Consider the following 6,948-nt stretch of genomic DNA (forward strand, 5'->3'; position numbering starts at 1 on the left):
AATTTTATACAAAAAAAGCAGTTAATATCTTAATTTATTCATTTACCCTGAGTGTTACAAATGTGAGGTTAAGAAGGTGCAGGGGACAGAATGTCTGGAGGAAAATAACAGATTTTACTTAAGCTAATAGATTTTGAATGACATCAGAATGTCTTTCTCCTACATAACTGTCAAACAACATCTGTCCCTGTCTGGAAAAATAAAGGCATGATGAAATCTTCAGCTACAGCAAGTATAGCTGATATTTTGTAGGGTTTATCCTTAACAGTAAAGAATTAGTTTAAATGAGCATTGCCCTGAAAAAGTTCAATTTCATTTCAGTGTTACAAAGACAAGTTTTAAGGTTTAGTAGCTTTGTTATTTAGGCATTAAGTAATGTGGAAAATTTGTCCAAATGGGTTTGGAGGATGTAGAAGTGATCAAAAACTTGGAAACTCAACATAAAAAGATGCTTTCTAAAGCATATTTTACAAAAACTGGAAGGTAGGAACTTTGCTACCAGACTCTTGACTGTAAGCAATATCACAGCACTAATTTGATGATACATGTAAGTGTTCCCAGATGCCAGAGAGAGAGATGGAAAACAACACAACCTTTCTCTTCATCTAGATGAAGAAAGTGAGAGACGACTGTCTAAAGGTCAACGGTTCTTTATGTGCCTGTAATCGTAGGTGATCTATCAAGTGTGTTAAGCAGGTACAAGTCATACTGTGACCTCTGGATAATTTGGCAGCCTAAAAAGATTTCTCAGGGGAGAAATGATGCAGGGAGGATGGGTGTATGGAGATAATGCCTTCACAGAGTCAAGGACAGGAAAAGGCCAGGACACAAAATTTTGCTATGTAAGCTGAAAAGTGAGCTGTCATTTGCTCCGTAATGTTGAACATTATCCCCAGCTGGCAGAACTGTATGGGTATAAGAATTCAAACATCCTGAAAGTGAAAGACAAACCTGGTTTTAAACATATTCTGGTGACTTGTAGATGCACAAACACTTAAATGCAGTCAATGAGCATCAGTAAATCAGAAGCATTCTGGGTGGAAGTGAGGTCAATCTCCTGTTTAAACAAACTCATCCAGGAAAATGCCACCCGCTTCGGATGTTATCATCCCATAGAATGGCGATTATCAGTGGTTATCAGCCCCATTGAATGGCCTCAGTTGGTCCCTGATCTGCCTGCTATCAGGCTGTTATTAACCATTCTAACCATTCTATCGGTGATAACAGCCGCTTGTCGCGAATAGAACCTTTTTATTTTTTTTACCTTTTTTTAAAAACCTTTATTTATAATTTCTCTGCAAATTTGAACAGGATATTAAGAATTTACTAAAAATACAAAAGCCAAACCTATCCGTCATAAGATTTTAATTAGGTATTGTAATAATCGTTACAGTATTTAAAAACAACTCACTAAAATCTAAAACCGGAGGTTTTTTTTCCTCTTTTGTTTATTTTTGTTCGCTTTTTTAAAGACCTATATTTCCAATATGCCTTTGATTTCTTTGGATTTTTTCCAATAATTCACTCAAAATAAATGCCAAAATTTAACATACTTGGATAATTTTATTGGATCTTTACAAGACGTGTTCTCTCAATTCATGCCGTGTTTTATATATATATATATATATATATATATATATATATATATATATATATATATATATATATATATATATATATAAGCATATAATGAAATTAAAAGGTATATTCTAGAGTTATGTAGTGTTATGAGTTGTCCAACCTCATAGCCTTCCACTAGGTGGCTGTATGTACATCCGTAGTTGCTTGCAATCTTATCAATAATGATAAGAAGAAGTTATCTTATAATCTTATTTTTAATTAAAAAAGTTAAAAATAAAAATACGGATGGATTTGCTCATATGATTATATGAAAATCTGTGTTTGTACCATATGAAAATGTTTAATATTTGTATTAGTAGTAATAATAATAAATTACGGATTGCACCCGACAAAACATTAGAGAAGAAGAAGAAGCTTACGTCATTCGACGCGACACTTTCCACGGTCGGAGCTGGTGAGTAGCCCCTGAATCTGTCAAATAAAAATGTAGTAAAAAAACCTCAAAAGACCGAAAGTCTACATTTATAAATCTGCTGATGGTAGTTCTATGAGTTAATGTTAGCGAGTATGTGGCACAGCATGTGTTTGTACAGATTTAGACACGTTTTTAACCCTACTTGGTAGAAAAAAAAAGGCTACTTTAGCTCGCTAAAGTAGCCTTTTAAAAGCCAGTCAGGTTCAAATGTAGCTGTCCTTCATACCTTTAATAACAATGTGCTAAAATTTTGTTTCATATATCTTAAAAAACCGTATACTTTTCAGTATACTAGTTTATATCAGTATATTGATTTAATGTTAGGATTCTGTCATACAGTTCATTACATTTCATCGTTTCCCACAGTGTATTATAAACCCTGAGGCCATCATTCTTTATTTGTTGCCCCACCAGGCTAAGCATTGTTTATTTATTTAAGTCTTTGTAAAACGTTTGCATTTTCTGTGACTTTATAGTTATTGTTCATGCTAATTATACAAGCTATGCCAATATAAAGTCTTTGTTTTCATTTTAGATCCGGATCACATACACAGGAGTCACTCATTGAAGATGAATCACAGTAAGTGACAGAAATTTGTACTCTTCTATATTTGAACAACAGTTCTCGCCTCAAGTAAAGAAACTGTGCGTTGTTTTCTTGTTGTTGTTGTGGTTAGGCTGGACAGGGATCTTCGAATAATTGAGAGACACCATGGTGTAAAACGAAGGTGCTCCTTCGGATGGCATTTTCCAGAGAACACTGAGAGATGTTGACCAGGAACTTAGAGGTCAGCTGATACGACGAGCACAAAATGAAGCAAGGGAGAGGGCCACTCTTCTCAACGTGAAAAGAAGATGTAATGGTAACACTACTTCTTCTCTTGACTGTATGGTCATTAGCAAAATTGAAGCTCAAAGGTCTTGTGGTAAACCTAAATTTAATCTTTATGTTATCCCTGCACCATGCATATGTTCACTCTAGGTACTTAAGCGTCTTTATGCAGTGTAAGAAGTGACTGGTTTATTCCAACTTGTCCTTTGTCATGGGTATGTGCTTTTGATATGTATAAGGTTATTTATCTTTGGTGTATGAATATGTTTCTTGGGTGTATCCTGTCTTTCACCTAATGCCCGTTGTAAATAGGCACAGATAAGTGAGTATTGTAATACATCCATTTTCTAATGGACATTCAATGATCTTATACATTACGGCAGATATTAAGTCTTTCAGAGAAGGTGAAACATTAACATGTTTAACGTTGAAAAATTGTCTTATAGTACTACTTGGTTCTTTGCTGGAATAATGACATGGTGTCTCACTGTCCAAAATGTTCAAATCTGTATGTTCAAGATAGTGTCTAACATATGATATAAGTAGTTTTTGGTTTTTTATAGCCATGGATCTCCATTGTGCAACATCTTCAGGTCTGTGAAATCATTCACTTCTGTTTTCAGCAAAATTGTAAAACAAGCTTTTATTGGAGATGTATTTTTGTGTTGTGCTATCTGTCATTAAACATGTTTTTTTCAAAATGTATTATGTATCACTGGGACTGCAAAAAAGACACTTCTAATTTGGTCACAGTTGTGACATTTGTTTATCCGAAAGCTGTCAATGTAAGCATTTCCTGTAGTTTGTCTTAAACAATTGATAAATGTATAATGCATCAATAAAAGCTTTTGTATTGAAAAGATATTGTGTCAAATGTGAGTGCTTTACATAGTAACAAATATTTGGGTATCAAACGAACACATCAGTGAGCATGTTAGCTGAACTCATTACTGTTGCACTTCAAAAATTTCCACATGGTAGCACAAATAATACCCTTTAGCAAAAAAAATGAGTAAGATCTTTCCTTTTAAATAAACAAATTGACCAGGTTAGAAGACGACACGTTCAGGTAAAGGCACTTTCTCCCTTCGCGAAATCGTTGGGACAGGCATGTTGATAGGACACAGCTGGAGAAGATTCCATTGTGGGATGCAGTAGTTCCACAACGTCACATGTTACTATTGGTTATCAATGGGTGACACGCCACGTGACCAGTTACACACTTTTTGCCGCTTAATGAAAACTATTAATACGATTTGACATTAGGATTTCATTCTGTCTGATAAGTTCAGTTTATGACTGGAAAATGTGATTTACTTACTTTAACAGAATTTGCTACCCACTCAGACTGGTGAGTTTAATCATGACATCGCCCCGTGTGTCAATGATGGGGCGCATTCCATTTCAAACATTGAACGTTTGCCGCGACAATAAGGCCCGTGTGTCAATGATGGGGCGATTCCATTTCAAACATTGAACGTTTGCGCGACAATAAGACCTGTGAGTTGTAAGTGCGAGGATGTTATAAAGTAATGTATATGGTCATTGAGAGTGTAATTGTAGTGTATTAAACTATGATCAGGACTTCACTTTTTTCTCATATTTAGTTTAGCTGCACTATTACAGATAGTATGTGTTAACAAGGAGACGCTGTATGGGAGAGTGATGCAAAAGAAGCCTTTTCAGCAATTACGCCTCAAACAGAGCCGCTTGAGGTCTGCAAAAGCACATTTGGACGAGCCAGCTTCATTTTGGAATAAGGTCCTGTGGACTGAAGAAACAAAGATTGAGTTGTTTGGTCATAAAAAAGGCATTATGCATGGCGGGGGAAAAACAAACAAAAAACAGCATTCCAAGAAAACACTTGCTACCCACTGTAAAATTTGGTGGAGGTTCCATCATGCTTTGGGGTTGTGTGGCCAATGCTGGTACTGGGAATCTTGTTAAAGTTGAGGGTCACATGGATTCCACTCAATATCAACAGATTCTTGAGAATAATGTTCAAGAAGCTGATACGAAGTTGAAGTTATGCCGGGGATGGATATTTCAGCAAGACAATGATCCAAAACACCGCTCCAAATCTACTCAGGCATTCATGCAGAGGAACAATTGCAATGTTCTGGATGGCCATCCCAGTCCAGACCTGAATATCATTGAACATCTGGGATAATTTGAAGCGGCTGTCCATGCTCGGCAACCATCACACTTAACTCAACTGGAATTGTTTTGTAAAGAGGAATGGTCAAAATACCTTCATACAGGATCAAAGAACTTATTAAAAGCTACAGGAAGTTACTACAGGCTGTTATTTTTGCAAAAGGCTGATCTAATAAATATTAATGTCTTTTTTCTGTTGAGGTGCCCATATTTTTGCACCTGTCAAATTTTCTGTTAATGCATACTGTACATTTTCTGTTAGTCCAATAAACCTCATTTCAATACTGAAATATTACTGTGTCCATTAGATATATCAAACTGAAGTAGCTTTTGCAAACACCCAAATATTTATACATAAAAACGATTAAGATTAATAGGGGTGCCCAAACTTTTTCATATGACTGTATGTTGCCGCTTTCTCAGGTAGGTTACAAACAGTTATGTCATGATGCCCCAGCCGGCATACCTAGGTGGGCCCCATAAGGGAAAAAAGAGGGCAGACATTTTGGTCCCAAAATGGTTTGTGACCATTTTCCATAGTGGCCCATATTTTTTTTTATGTAAGCAGAGACAAATCACATAAGACTACATGTCAGAATTTTCTGACATACAGTTGGTGTTATTCAGACTCTCTGTCTTTATATTCCTGCCTGATCCGTCCTGCTGTGTGCTTAAATTTTAATGTAATATCTGGTGAAGGATGTCAATATTCGTGTTGCCCTCCAGAAAAACGCAAACATCAACACTAATATTAACTGCTCTATAACATTTTAAACAACCAGGAATGTACATGTCCTTACAGTTGCAAAACTAAATGCAAATCTAACAGTAAGATAATTCTCACTAGTCTGTGCAGCCATCTGAGTGGTGGAGCAGTGGAAGGAGCACTTAGACAGCAAACACTCAACCTGGATGCTGGTGTGAGGGGTCTCCTAAAAAAGTAGTCAATCATCCAACTGCAGATGATACATTATGGTGCTGCTGGCATTCTTACTAAAACCAGGAAGGTAAATCAAATCATCCAGTTTGTAAGTCCCTACACAGGCTACAAATAGTCCATATTGTAAGTTTTGAAATCTGTCTGAAATATCACAGAAACACTGACATAGCTCAATGAATTTTTAATACAGAGTAGTGCCCTTCAAAATAATGTAATTCTTGGATAACAGTCAAATATTTCTCAAATATGAACATCACAAAATTTTTGTCCACTACGTTTTAGTTATTTCATTGTTGTGCTCAAATTTAAAGATATTATGTAAAGCAGATTATGCAGCATCTCAAGATTAAGAGTTAAATTCAAACTGTAAATAAAGTTTAGTCATTAACAATGTCATACTGAACAAGAACATTAATAAATGTGAAAAAGACTACAAAGCTGTAATGAGTAAAATTAAAATGCCCTTGATTATATATAGCTTGACTTAAATAAAAGATATGTCTAAACATTATCTAAATCAATAAACTGAGATGTTAGAACAAAAAGCTTATATGAAAATCATCAATGAACTTTTTATACTGGAATATGTGCTCTTCACATAGAACAGTAAGTGGCCATAAATCATGAAGATGATTCACAATCTATGCTGTTCTCTCCTTCGTCAACATTGTCGCCATCATCCGCTTCATCCTCTCCATCACAATGCTTTCATCATAGTCTATGTAATGTAGATCTGGAGACATAAGTGCTTGAGAATAAGAGTTAAACTCTGGTAGGTGATGATTTGGAGGAGGGCACCAACTTCGATAAACCTCTTGAACATGTTCATTGCACTGTACATTTTCTTTTCTAACATGATAATGTTTTGATGAAGTACAGCTTTTGAACCAGGATCTGCAGTATCATTTATAGCTGAACTTAAATGTCCATGTTGTTGATGAAGGTGAAGAATGACAGTGTTCA

The 6,948-nt window shown here is 35.6% G+C and overlaps 1 long non-coding RNA gene across 1 annotated transcript; it reads left to right on the forward strand.

Moving 5' to 3' along the window:
• Nucleotides 1-1,892: 1,892 nt before the first annotated feature.
• LOC122845167 lies at nt 1,893-2,787 on the forward strand. Its single transcript, XR_006372984.1, has 3 exons — nt 1,893-2,035; nt 2,592-2,636; nt 2,734-2,787. It is a non-coding gene; the product is annotated as an uncharacterized LOC122845167 (long non-coding RNA).
• The last annotated feature ends 4,161 nt before the right edge of the window (nt 2,788-6,948 follow it).

Source organism: Gambusia affinis, linkage group LG15 (assembly GCF_019740435.1).
Source record: "Gambusia affinis linkage group LG15, SWU_Gaff_1.0, whole genome shotgun sequence".
In the NCBI taxonomy this organism is placed as follows: Eukaryota; Metazoa; Chordata; class Actinopteri; order Cyprinodontiformes; family Poeciliidae; genus Gambusia; species Gambusia affinis.